The 18,896-nt window shown below is 37.2% G+C and overlaps 1 protein-coding gene across 1 annotated transcript in view; it reads left to right on the top strand.

Moving 5' to 3' along the window:
• Nucleotides 1-18,896, top strand: part of CEP170 (centrosomal protein 170) — an 86,024-nt gene that overhangs the window by 779 nt on the left and 66,349 nt on the right. Inside the window, exon 2 of the mRNA XM_083349945.1 lies at nt 7,211-7,327. The gene's annotated coding sequence lies outside the window, so the exon portion shown is untranslated. The remainder of the gene's footprint in view (nt 1-7,210; nt 7,328-18,896) is intronic.

Below are 18,896 nucleotides of genomic sequence, written 5' to 3'. Positions count from 1 at the left end.
GGAACAAAAATCAAGTCTGTATATCCCTGCCAGGCATAAAGTTGCATTGACTTCCCAAATTTTGCTCATGTCAGCTGTTGTGCGTTTTCAATCAGAATTCTTTCAAATACTTTCTCAAGCTCATTCAACAGACTAAACAGTTTTCAATTTACTTTTGCCACCTTCTCTTTGTATGGTCAAATAATATTGGTATTTTTCCAACAGTCAGGCACAGATGCAGTGTTCACAGTTTAACCTTTCTTTAGTTCTAGCAACTATTTTCACAACCATTTTGGTTTTCAACCTTCTTGGTATATTTGTTATTTCCTTTTCATTATTTTTTCTTGAAAAGTAACATGCAGCGTTTGTTTCAATCCCACTTTTTAATATATCTTTATTATTACAACACAGGTCTCTAAAATCCTCTTTCCAGAGTACTCTCACTTCAGTTTCATTCTGAATCCTTTGATGACTTTAGTTTTTAATTCCTTTCAGATTGCTACAGACCCCTTATTTATCTCTTCTTAGCAACTTCCAACATTTTTATTTCTGTCAAAATTATTTTACATTTTGTGACTCTCTTGACTGTCCCTAGCTCTTTTTTACTATATTATCTGCAATTATATTGTTCCATTGTACATACTATAAAATATCTTTCAACTTAATAAAATACCTTTCAACTTAATTTTTAGCATTAATTCTGTCGTATACTTTTTCTCATTCATAGGCTCATTAACCTCATTATTCAACTAAGCATTCTTTTTTAATGCTTCCATTAGGAAAACTTTGCAGTGTGAAATGATTTGTTGAATTATAGTTTAATACATAGTTTGTGCTTAGTTAAATATCTATTATAATGTTTAACATGGCATCAAACTGGACTAATGGTTAGGTTAAAGCAGCCACCAGTCCTCTAAGGCAGAAATGTGTATTGGGATGGTTGCAAAGCATGCAATTCAATACTTCCAGTGTTGCAGAGTCAGAAATAGGAACATGGTTATTTCAGTGTGTCTCATATAGTAACACAACATATACTTTTTTTGCTGCTAGTTATTGCCCAAGCAAAACATAAACTCCAGAGATCCAGGTGCAAAGGGTATAGCCATTATAAGGCACAAAGGGGAAAGTAATAAGCCGAGGTTATAATTTTAACATTATCAGAGTCCCTTGATCAGTAATTCGCTTGACCATGATTTCATCAATAGGAGGAAGATAACCCTAGTCTCCACTAATAAAATAGTCATAAATTAGCGTGCTCCAAAGATAAGTAGCAGAACAAGGTAACCAAAACAAATGGAATTTGTGAAGAATAGCATAAAAATTGTTCTAAACAAATAGACTTTGTCCAATTTTTTTTTCAGGGCAGGGTTTTCCCACAGGACCACATTTTGAAAAATTCTGGCAGGCTGAAAAAAGCCAAAATAGTTGAGAAATGCTAAGTTTCTTGATCCAACATGACTGTTGCATCAGTTTTGTTTTTATTCCTGGAAGTGTAAAAAGCACAAAGTGTTTTAACCTTAGTTATGTACACATTTTTGTGTATCACAAATGCATGGAGTAGCCTTCTAAAAGGAATATGATACATACTGTATAGTAATTTCAAATAGATGGGAGGAAAATAAATTGCATATGGCACAATTCTTAATGCAAGTAAGTGCTTATTATTGTTTGGAAATCCTAAAAGTGGATTGTTGAAAATTTTGCTTGGATACCGATCAAAAGACCAGATTTGGCAAAAATGCATTGAAGTATTGTGGTTAGCAGTAAGCTGTACTTACTTGAGTGAAGTGGTTTGAACATCAGTCTAAAAGTACAATATTAGGATTTTGGATTTTTTTTGATTGCATGCTTATATTAGTCCAGTTAATGAAATTGTGGTTTTCTGCAATTTATGTAGTTATTGGTGAGCCTGGCAAGTATCTCTCAGCAGGATCAGTGGTGGTTCCCTCCTTCAAACTTAGAACTGGAAAAAAAAACTTGAATAGGCCTCTTCTGCAAGCACTAGATTTCTGTCAGGTTCTAAACTGGAAACTTGTTCTGATATTTAGCTTCTAAAATTTAGCTTCTTGTTCTAATTTTAGCTTCTTAACAATACAACTGTTAAATTGTATTGCAGTTTTTAAAAGAAAAACAAGTATATAGAAACAAATTAAAACAGATAGTGATTTTTGAATTAATGCGCTCACAAATGCCCATGGAGTAGTATCCACAGCATGTTCTCAAAATTTTTAAAGTGCCCTCTGTCCATGGCAAGCATAATACAGTGTTGCAAAGAGAACAAACTTTCATAAATAGCCACATAGTGACAAAATAATTCCATTTATCGTTGTACTACATCATTATATTACATATTACGTATCATATATATTGTGAATTGACAAAAAGTATCAAAAAAAGGAAACAATGACCAATTATCTTTGTCCACTCTTTAGCATATGGTATTCAGTTAATGGGGGAAGTTTAGATTTCTAGTTTCTTGGGCTTATAACAATTTAGATTCTGTGGTTTAGTTCATATACCTTGCCTAACCGTAAATGTTGGCAGATTAAAATTACTGTTTTCATATAGTGCTCCTTAGCCAAATTTTTAAAGAAATCACTGTATTATGGCTTAGTTTGACTCTCCAGATATTTGAACATCCATAATAGCTTATAATTGTTGTTAGTCCAATTCTAAAAAACTGCTTACTTCACAAGTGGTGCATATATATATATATATATATATATATATATATATATATATATATACATATATATACATATATATACATATATATATGTGTGTGTGTGTGTGTGTGTGTGTGTGTGTGTTTAAAAAAGCATTTGGAGAAACTGAGTTTTTTAAAATGCACATTGAATAATGCAATCTATATGAATTTAAGCAATAATATTTTCATCTGTAAGTCTCTATATCCACTGACATACTGTGTCTAAAGATAATCAGGTTATTGAGTTCAGGTGGTACCTTGCAATGAATCTGAATAGAAGAGCTTCTTTTACTTGCTAACATTAAATGGTTAATCACAGAGTAGATCAGAAGGATAAACCAGACAAATCCCAGGAGAGGAGAACTAAATCCTGTTACAAAGGATTCATAGGTGATCAGTCAAAAGCACATATGCAGTCTTAAATCAAAATGGCTTGTCTAACAACTAGTTGATCCATATGATTTCCCATGAAACCTGATTTCCAAGAATTTCCCCTCCCAATATATTCTTAGTCAAGTGAGTGACATGAGGCCCATAGAAAATCTAGAATGGTGACAGAAATGGCAAAATCCTAATTCAGACTTGATATGCTATATCCAGAATGAATCTGCCATAGAATTTATTACTTTTAATTATCAGATTAGATCTGATGTAACCCTATTGTTATACATTGAGTTAGCAATAAATCCCAATAATACATTATTGTTAAGTTTTTTATTTCCCCTCTAAAAGATTTTAGTTTGTTTTCCAGTTGAATTGTACAGGTTATAGGTTATATTAAAGGTGGGGGGAAATTCTGAAGTGATTTATCTTGGTCAGATTTTTTTTTACATCTCAAAAGCCTGGCATTTTAATGGGTGTGTAAACTTTTTATATCCACTGTATATTCCTTGTTTGGACCTTATGCTTGAAATGCATTGGAAAAGGTATAGAGATCAAATCCACAATTCAATATTCCTAAATATTATCCAGAAAGCCAATATAGAATACTGCAAAAACAATCTATGTTTCATGTGATTTAAAAGCCAGGTTCTTCACCAAAAAAAAGTATTTTTCAGATATATTGGATTTCCCAGTGGAAATTCAGAAAAGGTTGACTGTCATCATTTTTATACTGGAGATATAATAAATGTGAAGGAACATTAGTGCTCATGCTTTTGGGATGCCCATTCCTTACCTAATCAATGATATTAATATATAATTAGTGATACTATCAATGTGGAGGTTCTTGCAAGAAGAATAGGATATTAATATATTACATTATTTTCCAAAATTTGTAATTTATTATATGAGCAACCTCACATCATGTCTGGAGTATCATGAAAAAGGTGATTATTCCTGAAACGTTATGTACATATTAGCTAAGTGAAATTTGTCATCTCTGTGCCTTTAAAAAAGCTTTGTATTGAAGGAGAGGCATTATAAACCCAAATGATGTGGTGTTGTTTGTTTAAAAGTAGAATTGTAATTAATTGTATAAATATAATAACACTATTTTGATGTAGAAAAGAAATGAAAATAAAATATTAATTATACTTTGGGTTTTTCTTCTTATTTTTAGTGGGGTTTTTTAGCTTGTATTGTTTAGAGTTTTGTATATGGAGGTTTTTAACATAAATTTAACATTAAATTTGTAAGTTTTATTTTTTGTTGAAAAAAAATTGAATAAAATCATATTATTTTAAAAAGTAATAGTGGCTCTTGTTGAAGCCAGTTTGAGCCAAGAACTGCAAGCCAAGTCAACGGAAGCAAACCTTGCCCCACAAGTCAGTTCTAGGAAGTAAGAAACAAAAGAGTGGCACCACTGCTTCTAGAAGCCTGGTAGCCCAGTAAGCAGTGACTCCCCTTTCCCTCACTTTTATGAAGATGAGTTGGAATAACAAAATTCTACCTTCTGTCCACTCTCCCCCATTTCTACTCACACTACCATGGCAGAAATATACAGTCTGAATTAATGACTTTCCAGAGACATCTCTCCCCCTCCCAACAAATGACATTGGCATCAAGCAAGCATGGCCCTCCAGTGGCACAAAACAATATTCATATTGTCTCATTTCCAAGCACTAACTGGGCAGAGAATGTGTTTTAAAACCTGAACAGCAGAAGATTGAATCACTAGAGATTTCCAACATTAGGGATCCTTTGGCAGCCTCCACAGCACTACAGAAAGAGGACACTAGCTCCTCACCAAAAATGTTTCTTAATCTCCTAGGTCCAATTCCTAATAACTAATGGGAGAACTAAGGAGCGCTCATCAGGATGTTTTACCAGAGGGAGACCAGACCAAATATAAAGATTTGCAGAAGTCCATATCATTTGCTAACTGCCAATTCTTTCATCAATTCAATTTCATCATGAGTTGGATCCTCTCTTTGATCATTTGCTTTGTGGCATTGATTGAAGTGCAAAATAACTGAGCCAATTTGCATAGTTTGGAGCTTCTTGGGAATAGGAATATTGGCTTGGTTGACACCTTAACTCCACAACAGTATTTGTTCTTCTCATGACAGGTTACTTAAACAGCTAATCAGTTTTTGCTCAGAGATAGCAGCTGAATACTCAGAATGCATATTGTGTTTACATGAACTCTGTCTTGCTAAGAGCTGATCTGTCATTAGGGAGTGTAAATTGTTATCTGCTTCATTGTTTTGTTTGGTTGATTCTTGGTTCTTGCTACTCATACATTTAACAGCTGGCTCTTTTGCCCCCAACAGTAATGAACTGATATTTTTATCTCTAAATTCACTGACTGGATAAATTTTAAAAGCACTCAGGAAGGATTCATTTTCAGTAACACTTGCAGAATTACATTTGTTATAGCTGTTTGAATGAATCAACATTTTATTCCTTTCTGTCTCATGAAACAGTTACGTTACTTTAATAAATTGCAGTTGGTGACAGAATAAAGAGGGAATATTTTAACATCATTATGTGCACCATCTCTTACGTAGCTTGATAAACATGTAAGTGACCTCAGTTATTTGGATAGCCTGAGTTATCTCCGGTCCTTTTTACTTTGATCTCTACAATGATTCAGCTGTCATAAAAAGTGTTGTCACTTCTTGGTCAAGTTGGCTGCTTAAGCTGTGCTATGACATAGCAAAGCTACAGAGAAGCATTAAGAAATCTTTCATTATCTTCACCTTAGTCAATTAGTCAGTTGCTCAGAAATGGCTTTCACTATCTGAACCTTCAAAGGATATTGTCCAATCAAGATATTCCATAATTCTATTTAATCTTTATATTAAATGGTTAATCCCTGGTACACATAATTCTTCCTCTACAAGTTCTCTAACTTCTACAATTGGTGCATTTCCCCCAAAAGGTATTATCTTTTTTCCATCTTTCAACCTGGTAGAAGAATGTTTGGCTAATATTTAAAGTGTACTTCAGTGTCATGGCTTCACATTAATTTAATGTAAACAGCAACTGCTCCCATTCACTTTTGATTCACTTATGCCAAGAGGGCATTGATTTTTAGTTGCATGGTTACCTTTACTGTATTCACATGAGTTGAACTTATGTCTCTATTTCTTCTTTCCATGGTATATGGTAGGCTGCATTTGTATAGTCAAATCAACAATGCATGCAATAGAATAAGAAATGTAATCAATCATTCATTATTATCCAAATAAGCCAATTTTCATTCCTGTTTCTGAGAATGTCTATAGATATATGGGAACCTGAAGGTATTTCTATAAATGAAGATGGTACTGGAAGCTGGAGCCTTTTCCCCCAGGATTTATTTTTCTTTTTGTGTTCTGTAAACAGCACTAAATTATTTCCTTGAAACCTAGAATGGCTATGACATATTCTCACACACTGTTTTCAGGCTAGCAGAGATTGTAGGAACTAGCCCAGAGGAGAGTGTTACAGTTACCAATCAAAAAATTAGGGTCAAAATTATGGGGAAGGGACCAGGTTTCATAAAAGTTGGTTAGCTTACAGAACAGGTTAAGGTAGTTGTAGTTTCCTGCAAGTAATTTAATTTAATTTAATTTAATTTATTAACCATATGGCAGAGCTGGGCAGGAATTTTACATGCTAAGTCAGTGATTTGCGTGGTTTTGATTTAGTATGCAGAATTATGTTTACAAGCAATTCTAATTGGCAAACTATTTTTGTATAACTTAGTATGGGAATCCAGTCTGTGATTAAGGAAACAACAGCACAGAACAAGGGAAGACAGGATCTAGCAGTAAGCAGAACAGCTTACTGCTGGCTGGACCTGAAGTATCTTTGCATGATTGCACTGCAAGGAATATCTTAAATAAAGCACAAACCTTTGTCCCTAATTATTCTATAAAAAAAACCTGGAAATAAAAAGGTTACCTACATGAATGCCTACAAAGTGCATTAGGCTTTAGAAGACGAACTATAACCTGATTTCAGTAATGTCTGAGAGATAGTGAAGCATGGTAAGTAAGAGATTATTGTTGTATTCTGGTCTGCTTGTCAAGCAGCCTCACCTCTGCTGAAAAATCAAGCAAAATAGATATGACTTCTGGGATCCTATTCTTCTAGATCAGGGGTGTCAAACTGCCGGCCCGCAGGCTAGTTGCATCATACGGAAGCCGTGCCCACCACAGCTCTGGCAATGCGAAAAAAGTCATGATACGTCGCAACACGTCACGTGACATGGTGAGTTTGACACCTGCGTTCTAGACCAGCAGGCTCTATAGGAACTGCAATTTGACCACTTTTTCTTGATCAGTGACACAATAATGGCTGACATGACAACATGTTTCGTAGATTAGCAATTCAAATTAAGATCTGAATTGTTCACATCAATATTTAACTCAAATGCTGGCAGAGTATCTGTAGATCATTCTAAACAGGGTAATATCCTTTATTTTTAGTTGGAATCAGAAATACAGAATTCTGATTCTAGATCATAAATCTGGTACTGATAATTTTTCATCTGTTGCATCTCTGTTTGCGATATTTTTTTCTCTATAAACCAGCACTAAACAATGTAGCATCTGAAATGATAACATTTGTTTTCTCACTAAAAGAGCTGTGGTGGCACAGTGGGTAGAATGAAGTACTGCAGGCTATTGCTACTGACTGCCAGCTGCCAGCAGTTCGGCAATTCAGTTCTTACCAGCTCAAGGTTGACTCAGAACTTCCATCCTTCTGAGGTCTCCAGATTGTTGGGGGCAATAGGCTGCCTCTGTAAACTGCTTAGAGAGGGCTGTAAAGCACTGTGAAGCAGTATATAAGTCTAAGTGCTATTGCTATTGCTTTCAGAATGAGTCTATGGATTAGGGCAGCTACTAAATATTCTGAAATAATTTCACACATTTACATTTGCAAAAATATTTTTGGTTTCTGGCCAGTAATTGCCAGATTGACATTCAAGTTGAAAATTATTAAACGACCATATAAATAAATGCCATATGAAAATGATCATTTAATCAGTTAAAAGCAGAGACTAAGATAGACATTATCAGAAGAATCTTAAAACTGTCAATGAAATTTCAGGATAAAACTTAAAAAGTAAAATAGGACTACCAGATCTCAGCTGTAAAAATCCAGGTGCTCAGTAGATGGGAGCAAAGAGAGACACTTTGTTCCCATCTGCAGGCATCCAGATTTTGGCATCACAGATCTAGTAGCCCTGCTTAAAATATATGGTTGGCATACAAATTAAATTAATAAATGAATTATTTTATAATTCATAGAAAATATACATTGCATTAATGTTATTGAACATTATGCTATGACTGAGTTCTTGCAGTGAAGGACCCTTGTTTTACAAAAGTTGTCTGCTACCACAATCTCCTCCTCCTTCCTTGAGCCTCATAGGGCAGGGATTGGTACATGTTGGTCCTTCAGGACCCACTTTAGTTTTACTATAAATCTGAGTTCTATTGTTGGCAGATAAATATTAATCAACATAGTCTAAGCAAATGAGCATAGTCTAAGAATTAATTATATCAGCTATAGAAGTACATCTAAAGAAAAAAAGAAATCAACCACAAACGGAATTTCAAATAAAAAATACAAATCAGTCTCTTTAAAGCAATTGCAGTCTGGTTACAATTTAAGATTTCAGAGTATTCATTAAGGTCCTTACAAAGTGGATCATCTGAAATGGAGTGTCTTTGGCCTCTTAAAGTCTTGTTAAGAAGCTCAAGTAAGATTCATGAAAGTTCTTTTCTTGGTGTCTCTTGTTGATACACTGAATGAGGTTATTGACACCGTATATAGCCTGTCAGGTATTTCTCAATTTAAAGGTTAACTTCATTTGATTTACAGCTCTGCTTTTTCATGTATATTCAACCACAAGCAGCACTGTGAAAGAGAAAGATAATTTTGAATGTGTATTCAAAAATAAAAAAGCAGAATATATGCTCATTCGGGCCTTGCAATAGAATTTAGAAGTCCTACATTTTTGAGGTGTCAATGCTGTGCTCTCACAGAACATTGAAATTCATCACACCTTTGTTCAAAGTGTGTGTGTGAAGTCTTTAATATTTAAATGGAGTTTTTATTCTAATCTGGTTCTCAGAGAAGATGAGCCAATTTTCTTCTTATTAAATTTTAAAAGTGCAATCATTACTGATGACAAAAAATTTAATAGGTGGTATTAAACTCACAGCACATACTTCCAAATAAATATGAATTGAACTTCATACTGTACATGCATCTCTAGTTTAGACAGCTGTTTCACCATAGGAGGAATATAAAATGCTTATCTACATTACAGATCTGTCATAATTCTGCCAGTTGTTTTCCCCAACTCAAGTAGTAAACTTACTCGCTCCATTTTTTTTATTGGGTGGGGGAAATCAATTTAAAGCAGTTATGTTTTAGATATAATAAATACTGGATACAACTATTACACAGTTATTTTTACTTTCTATCCTCTGTTATGTGCTCAGCATTTTGATTTATTAATTTTGACCTAGTTATTTGCGAAGATTTTTTAAAAAATAGTAACACATTCTTCAATATATTTAAGTTTATACATTTCAAGGATTTTTTTTTTACTTCTATAAGATTTATAAATGAATTTCTTCCATCTTATGGGTAAGAATTTGTTCTTCTCCAACAGCAAAGAGAAATTCAATGCATGCCTCCCTGAAAAGGGGAAATCTGCCAGGTTCATTGGCAGAATTTCCAGGCATTTGACTAAGCTTGAATTCTAAGCTCATATTTCATTTAAAGCTCTTAGACACACAGACTAAATAAGAATTCTTTATCAAATGCAGGGACGACAGTATTTTTATAATCACTGTAGTATAGATTCTAGTGCTTCTTCCTTCCACTCTTTCCATAATTCAGTAGACTTTTTGCCCTACATTTGGCTTTAAAGCTAAGTGTCTGTTGGTTGTTGGCATAAATGACATATCTAGCCTGAGAAACTTATATTTTCAACTCCCATCCTAACATCCTCTTCAATATTTACTCCATCCATTCTCTGTGTCTACAAGGATCAGAATCATCACCATCCTATTCCCTAACTTAGTATAGTAGATTTTCTCCCCATTACTCTCATCTCCATGGCAAGAGGAGCCTATTGTTTGCGGGTCAGAGTAACAGGAATAATTGATACTTCTGCTCCCCCTCAGTCTCTGTAGCTTATAGTCTTACTTTTCCTATGCTCTAAATCTCCAAAAACCTGCTGAAAGTAGTCTGTGTGCTAAAACAATAGCTGAATTCTGGTTCTTCAGCTGAAACTTACAGATGTCTCTTTGGGGAAATTTAATATCTTCCACTTCAAGGGGTAAAGAGTCAATGGACAAGTTTGTCTTTGCAGACTCCTTCAGTCATTGATCCCTGTCTTATCCCTTTCTACTAAGTCCTGTTTCTCCTGCAGGATCTCTCCAGCTGCCAAAGTTCTGTTGTGCAACAAGATAGCCAGCTTGGGTTTACAGATGAAATGGCAAAAGGCAAGACCCATATGCATCATCTGCTACCTCTTGTTTATTTTTATTTTTATTTTAATCCCATTTATATCCCGCCCTTCTCCGAAGACTCAGGGCGGCTTACACTCTAAGCACAAATCAATGTGCTTAGCAATAGCCTTCATTCTATGTATATGCCTGCTTATTAGGGCTTTTGCCCCCCCCCCAAGCGGCATTATTACAAAGTCAGCTTATTGCCCCCAACAATCTGGGTCCTCATTTTACCTACCTCGGAAGGATGGAAGGCTGAGTCAACCTTGAGCCTGGTGGGATTCGAAATGTACTGAATTTCAACTCATCTCCCCAACTAGTATTGGAGGGAGCGTTGCAGCCACAGTCCATAATAAGCTAGAATGTTCCAAAACAAGAAAGCAAAAATGGAAAACTGACTACTGTATATCTGTAGTGAGGCTGGAATTTGCAGTTAAAAAGCTGAAGTATTGATTTGTGCTATTGTAGAAAATAGCCTAATGAACTTGGCACCCAGTGTCTTAGTGGGCTATATAGAGACGTGGTACAGAATTCCTTACAATGACAGCTATTATTGGAAATCTTGGTGTGATCTCATTATTCTTTAAAACATACTTAATTACCTGACACTCCTGAATTACTCTCAATAAGTGGCAAATCAGTTGTACGATCCAGGAAAAACTTCATCTCAAGGCTTTTGTAAGATTGAGAGAACTGTAGGTTTGCTGTTTGAGGCTTGACAATGCAATGAGTATGACATGATGAGATGTCAAAAATTACGGATGGCTACCATGTCATGAGCCCCCCCCAATAAAAAAGTGGGTTGCTTTAAGGAATTTCTGTTGCCATCTATCAGGGTTGAAAATGTTTTCCTTTTAGGAAAAGGGAATATATCACCAGTCTTTGTAGTACCACTCTCCCTGCTCCAAGAAAAAGGGTATTGAAAAAAAAGAAAGAAAGATATCCCCAAGATATGCACATGTGGATGCTACTGTTGCTGAGCAGATTCATTCAGCTAAGAAGGGAGTCCTCTTTCTAGCCTCATAGTCTCTCACCTGGTAAGCAAATTGTTAGAGGATCCCCAAAGTTTTCTCTGTGGAGATTGGAGATTGGGAGAGGGTGATAAAGTAAAGATTGTTCTGATTTGTATAAATTTGTATAAATTCTACAGGGAGTGTAAAGAGTCAAAATGAGGGGAAAAGTGACAGTCTGACTTGGCCTTAGGAAACTTGTGAGAAGTGGACAAGGGATCTAAGTTATCAGGATCAGTTTTAGATTTTACAGGATAACTCATTCCCTTGAAGAAGTGGAACCAAGCCTGGAAAGCCTTCTTAATGGCTAGAAGTTCCTTGTTAAAAGTATTTGTTTCATTTGGCCAGTAGCAGTTAAATATGTTAAAGGATGCACAATCTAGTTGGTAACAGGTTGAGCAAATTGAAGAAACACAAATTCTAGGTGAAAGCAGTGACGTTAACTAGTATAACAAAGGGCAGGCATGGTATGGATAATATTGGTTGGGTTGAGACCTGAATGTTTACTTAAGAAACATTTTTTGGGCTTTGAAATCCCACTTGAAGTAACATCTACACACATAGCCGATAGGTGGCTATGGCCACAGTTGCAAAGTTTTCCCCAAAAGGGGAAAATCCAAAAATAAAAAAGCTTTTATGCCTCTGATAATGCAGGGTGCTTCCCAAGACAAAATGGATTTCTTCAGAGGAGATATGGTAGCAGAAATATAGCCATGTATATATTTTGCTGTAGAATCTATTGCTATTGAGGCATTGAAGAACAGTTCAAAGTTTGATTTTTCTGAAAGGCAGATGAAAACATCCAAATTCTAAATTAATTAACAAGAAATCAATCAGTAAATCATATATACTGTAATATTATAAAACCTTTAAAGACCAACAAGATTGTTGGCAATCTGCAAAGCATTCTTGTATATTCAAACTTCTAATACCAACAATCAAAGACTATATGTACACCTCTTTCCTACAAACCAGGACTTTAAAGATTATAAACCTATAAAGGTTGAGCTTAGTAGAAAATTGATACAAACTGCAATTGTTCTAGGAGTACAGAAATGATATGAAAACAGTTGCAATCTGTAATTGCTAGGGAATTCAAGAATAAGTAATCGGACTATCTATAGAGATAAGTCTTTTTTGACAAAAAGCGGCAGAAAAGAAAAAAAGCAGATAAAGCCTTTGTGAAAATTCTCAATAGTACATTCCTTTAAGCAGGTTATATCTGCATCTAATGTTGGCTAGAGGGGCTTTATAAACATTTGGATTCTACATACAAGTTTGATAATGTGGTCATGAAATCAGTGGGGGTGCGGAATCTGTGTTTCTGCCTTTCTAGAAATAGTTACATTGTCCAAATATTTGAAAGGGAGGAAGGGAGGGTGCTGCTTCTGAAACAGTGATTGTTGTAAACTAAGACTTTTATCCCAAGAAGTCAATAGTAATGTCATCTCAATCCCAATGAATATGTGAATTGTGAGTCTGCAATCAGGTTTTTTTCCCTTCCAGGACTAGTGGAAAATATGAAGGGAAATCTAAAAAGCTGAAGGCTGCAGGTGCTTCCAATAATTGCCGATGTGAATCGTAGAGATTCAGTGCCATGAGCTGAAAGTGTAGAACCATGGAAGCTGTCAAATCTGTCCATCTCATTGCTGCGACTTTGGGCAGCTTACAAGCTAAAAACCAAAACAGCAATATAATGAGAACCAGAAAAAACTGCACAAGAACTGTAAGAGGAGAAGAAAATGAAAGAGTTTAGTGGTGTCTTCTCCTGTCATTCATCCTTGGACACGGTTCCTCTAGTTTTCCATCAGTGCCCAAGTAGGCTTGATTAGTGCAGTCATTGTAGATTCATCTTGTATTTCATCAGACAATTCCTCCAGACGATTCCCTTCTGCCAACGTGAAGATGGAATTCCATTTCTATAATCACTGTAGATTAATTCAGGCACTTTCTCCCAGTATAGTTTAATAGAAATGTTGCCATGTACTTCTTGGCCTTGAGGCTGGGCAATGTTTCAGACATTTCTAGCCTAAACGATTATGACTCTCATCAGCCACAAGGTTTGATTTTTCTGTCATTTCTCTTCTTTTCCCTGCCTTCCATTACAGTTCCTTCTCTTCGTTTAATACCGTGTTTAGTATAAGAATCCATAGATGTACTGTAGATATATGGCTACATTATGAAAAAGGTAAAGGCTTCCCCTGTCCAGTCATGTCTGACTCTAAGGGTGATGCTCTTCTGTGTTTCTTAGCCGAGGGAGCCAGCATTGTTCGAAGACACTTCCGTGATCAGGTGCTACCATGACTGTATGCTGGGCGCACGGAACATTATTACCTTTCCATCAAAGTGTTTGTTACCTATTTATGTAATCGCATCTTTGTACTTTTGAACTGCTAGTTGGATTGGAGCTGGAGCAAATAACGGGAGCTTCCCCATTGTGCAGTGCTCAGGTCGTGAACCCAGGCTGTGCAGTTGACAAACTCAGCGTCTTTAACTGCTGAACAACTGTGCTCTTGTATAGTTATGGTATAGTTAGCTTTATTTAGCAATGTATTTATTTGTTCATAAAATTTAATGAGATTTTGGCTTATTAAGCAGATTAAAAAAAAACTGCTTCTGCAAATGACAACGTTCAATGACTGGACCAAAGTGACTAGAAAAAGATGCAACTGCTTTAACAATTAGAAAAGAGATGCTTTAAAGGATTTGCACAACCCAGTTAAGCACTTATTTCAGGTAGTCCTTGAGTTCTGATGGTAATTGAGCCTGGGATTGCTGTTACTAAGTGATATGGTTGTAAAATGGGGTGTCAGATGACTACATCACTGAGTAATGGCAGTTCAAGCAGTCATTATGTCAAGATACATGGGTCATTAAGTAGGAAGTGGAGGAAGCCCCAGGTTAGGAATATGTTGTCGTAGGGGGATAGGGAAGCCTTGGAAGACTCTGCAAGTTGCACTGCAAGACTCTGCAGTGCAGTGCAAGCTCATGGAGGACAGGGAAAGAGGACATGTGGTGCCTGTGTGTGTGTTAGCACAGGAATGTGGGGATGTGTGTAAATGCAGGGAGGCTGTGGAAAGTGTGTGTGTGTGTGTGTGTGTGTGTGTGTGTGTGTGTGTGTATGAGCACAGGGAGACTGGGGAAAGAAGGTGCAGGATCCTGTATGCAAGTGCAGGGAGGCTGAGAAAAGAGAGTGCAGGTATGTGTGTATGAATGCCAAGAAGTGGGGGGGAAGAGGGTGCAGGCAGGTGCAAACTAGTGAAAGGGGAAGGAGGGTTCATTGTGCAAGAGCAAAGAAAAGCTGGGGTGGGGGAGATTTCCCAAGCATTTTGTGACCACCCCACCCCCCCTGACAGCTTCCTCTTTGACTTTGCTTGTGGGAAGCTGGCAGAGAAGGTCAGCAGTAACTCAGGAGGGATGCTGCAACTGGTCTATGTGTAAGCTAGTTGCAAGTGCTCGATTTTATTTAATGACTATGGAAGTGCTGCAATGGGCCAAACTTCAAGGGCAGGTTGAAAGTCCCTTTGTTCAGTGGCATTGTAACCTTGAAGAGTGCTGAACAATTGGTAAAAGGAAATCAGACAAAAAAAGTGATGGAGAGATTATATTCTTTTTGCTGATCACATTTCAAACATACTAAGAAATTGTGGTTTCTTTAAAATTGGAAATAGAAGGGAAGAATTTTATGAGCCTGATTCCTTTTTGTGAGGCAAAAGTTCATAATCTAAAATAAATTAAAAACTGGTTTTTCAGTTGAATTGTCAATATATTTGAAGTGTTGTCAAAGTATTTACAGAATGTTGTCAGAATTTGAAATAAGCTTTAGAAAATTGGGAAAATGTCAAGCAGTAGAGAGTTTAATGACCTATGATTAAATTTATTCTAAATAAATAAATTCTGAGTGATACAGCAGTACTACAGATACCTCATGTAAATGCCTGATCAAAAGAGAAAAATGCATTCAATTGATTAATAATACAGAAATTTTAATGGATTGCTAACTGATTGGGGGAAAACAGCATGATTTCAGCTTCCGTTTGTGAGAATATTTTGACAGACAGCAATTGAGACGTCTTCTGCTTGCCCGAGATAGCTAGTTAATTTCAAGGTTAAGAAAATAAGCAACAAATATGATTGGCATCTTCTAACTCTTCGCTGTGTTCAAGCTGATGTGTAAAGGTAAAGGTTCCCCCGCACATGCGTGCTAGTCGTTTCCAACTCTAGGGGCCGATGCTCATCTCCGTTTCAAAGCCGAAGAGCCAGCGCTTGTCCGAGGACGTCTCTGTGGTCATGTGGCCGGCATGACTAGACGCCAAAGGCGCACGGAACGCTGTTACCTTCCCACCGTAGTGGTCCCTATTTTTCTACTTGCATTTTTACGTGCTTTCAAACTGCTAGGTTGGCAGAAGCTGGGACGAGTAACAGGTGCTCACTCTGTTACGCGGCACTCGGGATTCAACCCGCCAAACTGCCAACCTTCTGGTCAACAAGCTCAGCATCCTAACCCACTGAGCCACCACGTCCCTAGCTGATGTGTAAGCTTTACTAAAATTGGATTTTTCAAAATTATCTGTCTTAAACAAGTAGAAGCCCTCAAGTTCAAAGAACACTTTACTGTTGTGCTGCTTAAAGCTGTCTCATGCTTAGGGTCGTAATTAGGCCCCACTCATGATTCTAGCTGAAACAAAGATATGCATTCAGACTCCTTTAAGCTGCTTCCGGATGCTACCACACAACTTCTCTGGGTTTTACTGAGGCTTCTGACCACATCTTCTTGACTGCTTCTTCTCTCCCATGAGTCTGAATATGTCTTTCTCCAAAGGCTTCTCCCATATTCCACTGTACTTTCTCAAGCTCCACTGCTTCTTTCTCTCTCCCTCTCCTCTCTCTCCCCTCTCCCCCCCTCTCCTCTTTCCCTCTGTCTCTCTCTCCTCTCTCTCACTGCAGTTGTACTACAATCAGCTAAGCCCCTCAGACCTCTTGAAGGCTCTTCTATTAAGCTTCGTGAGTTTCTACTGTATGATTTACTTGGCACACCAAAGTGGTGGAACAGAAACCACTTTTCCTTCCCTCCTTTTCTTCTTGCCTTGGCCCCTCTCTAAGAGCTTAGCTGGTTCCACAGGGCAGCCTTTGGGCTTCCTTGGCACCATCTCTCTCTGAGCTGACACTTCTTTTTCTCCCAGTGTGGAATGGCATCTGTCACTGCCAAGCATTTCTGCAATCTGCAGCTACTAAGGCCTTTCAGTCTTTCTCCCTTTCCCTGTACAGAGAAGTTCTTCAGCATTGTACGAAGCCTATACATACTTCTCTCCACTCCTTCCCATCTGCTTTTCTTCTTTCTAGGTTTTTTCTTCTCCTCCTCTCTCCTCTGTCTTTCCCTATTCATTATTTGAGTCTAATAAGTAGCAAGCTGCTGCTAAAGTGCCTTGTTTCTCTATAAGAAATGATCCCCTTTCCGTTGAAGGGGGTCGATTTTTTTCCCCTCCGTGGCCATTCTTTCATGGTAGGTTTATTGCAGAGGGGAAGATGAAAAGAGTCACAATAGCGGTAAAAATGTAGTAGATAGCATGTGGCATTTTGCAAGGAATTAGTATTTATTTAAAAGAAGTAATAATGGTTGTGTGCTTTGGCGTATAGAATGAGAGTTGGGAATATAAAAAGAAGCCCAAAGTTAGTTTAATGCAGTTTGGTGGGATATTTAAGAAGAATGTGTGATTAAACAAGAAACAAAGGGGCCAAGAATGTATGGATCCTTAATGAATTTGGATTGAATACAAAAATGAGCAACAAGTACAAAATAAGTACATTGAGGTGGTTTGTTAATTGAAAGACAATCAGGAATGAATTACAAAACAGATATACTATATGAAGAGTGACATTCTAAGAAAATTATGGTTGGGTTGATTTGAGATCCTGAAAAACAGAGAGATGAGAAGGTTTGCAAGGACAGCAGAGGTATGTGTGAAATAGAAAACATGTTCTGTTCCATGCACAGAACAAACAAGGCTTGGAGGTTTGGCTGGGCCACTCTAGGAGGTGGGATCTCAGTCGGTCCAGCCAAAATAAACACAAAAAACAGAATGCCTTGTCTTTTTCTGGCTGAAGCAAATTTAGGGGGTTTCAGAGAATGACTAGAGACGCGGTGGCTCAGTGGGTTAGGACGCTGAGCTTGTCGATCAGAAGGTCGGCAGTTTGGCGGGTCGAATCCCGAGTGCCGCGTAGCAGAGTGAGCGCCTGTTACTCGTCCCAGCTTCTGCCAACCTAGCAGTTCAAAAGCACGTAAAAATGCAAGTAGAAAAATAGGGACTGCTCCGGTGGGAAGGTAACAGCGTTCTGTGCGCCTTTGGCGTCTAGTCATGCTGGCCACATGACCACGGAGATGTCCTCGGACAAGCCCTGGCTCTTCGGCTTTGAAATGGAGATGAGCATTGGCCCCTAGAGTCGGAAACGACTAGCACGCATGTGCGGGGGAACCTTTACCTTTACGTAGAGAATGACTAGAGCAAAGTTGGAACTCCTCTCCTTTGTGCCTACATGGCCTATATATCTTCTTGCTCCTGGCTCACAAGTCCTCCCCCAACTTTTTGTGCCTGCCTTTTCTTTATCTCTTTTCATTTGTGTGGTTCCTTCTGTTTTGGTCATGTACCTTGTTGGCTTGCCCAGTCCTCCCCATGATCTTCCTACACTTTCTTTTTCCTTACCTCCCATTAGCCATCCACTGTTGCTGCCTCCACTGCCATGCATATGAAATCCACCCACCACTCTTCCCATCCTTTCTCAACTCCTTTTCTTTTACCTCTTCTTAGCATGTACGTTGCTAGCCACCACGATGCTACTGCTTGTAACATACATGTGTGTCCTGAGTCTGGATCCAACCTGGTGTTGCTGATGAAACACACATTTCAGTCCAGGCATCAGCTACTCAGAATTCTCTATAAATAGATAAGTATGCAAGGAACTTTATAGTGAGTAAATGATATAGGTATAAATAGATTTGGCCATGCTTCTTCCTTTTTTAATCTCATTAAAATCTCATTTTTGATAAATTTTGGCACTTTGCATAATGTTATTTATCCTGATAGAGAATAGCATAATGTGTTTTCATGTATGCAAAGACCTATAAATTTCTAATTTCTTCCAGATATATTTGTTCGCTTTCATTTGTATAAAACTAAATCAGAAAAACCCATGGTGGTTTACACTGCTCTGATAAGCCAATTCAAATGTATAGGGTAAACACCATTAACATTTCAAATCAAGATGGTAAATAATAAAGGATGGTGATAATGCAACGAT

Source organism: Vipera ursinii, assembly GCF_947247035.1.
Source record: "Vipera ursinii genome assembly, chromosome: 1".
Taxonomy (NCBI): Eukaryota; Metazoa; Chordata; class Lepidosauria; order Squamata; family Viperidae; genus Vipera; species Vipera ursinii.
This window is presented reverse-complemented; position numbering and strand designations above follow the sequence as displayed.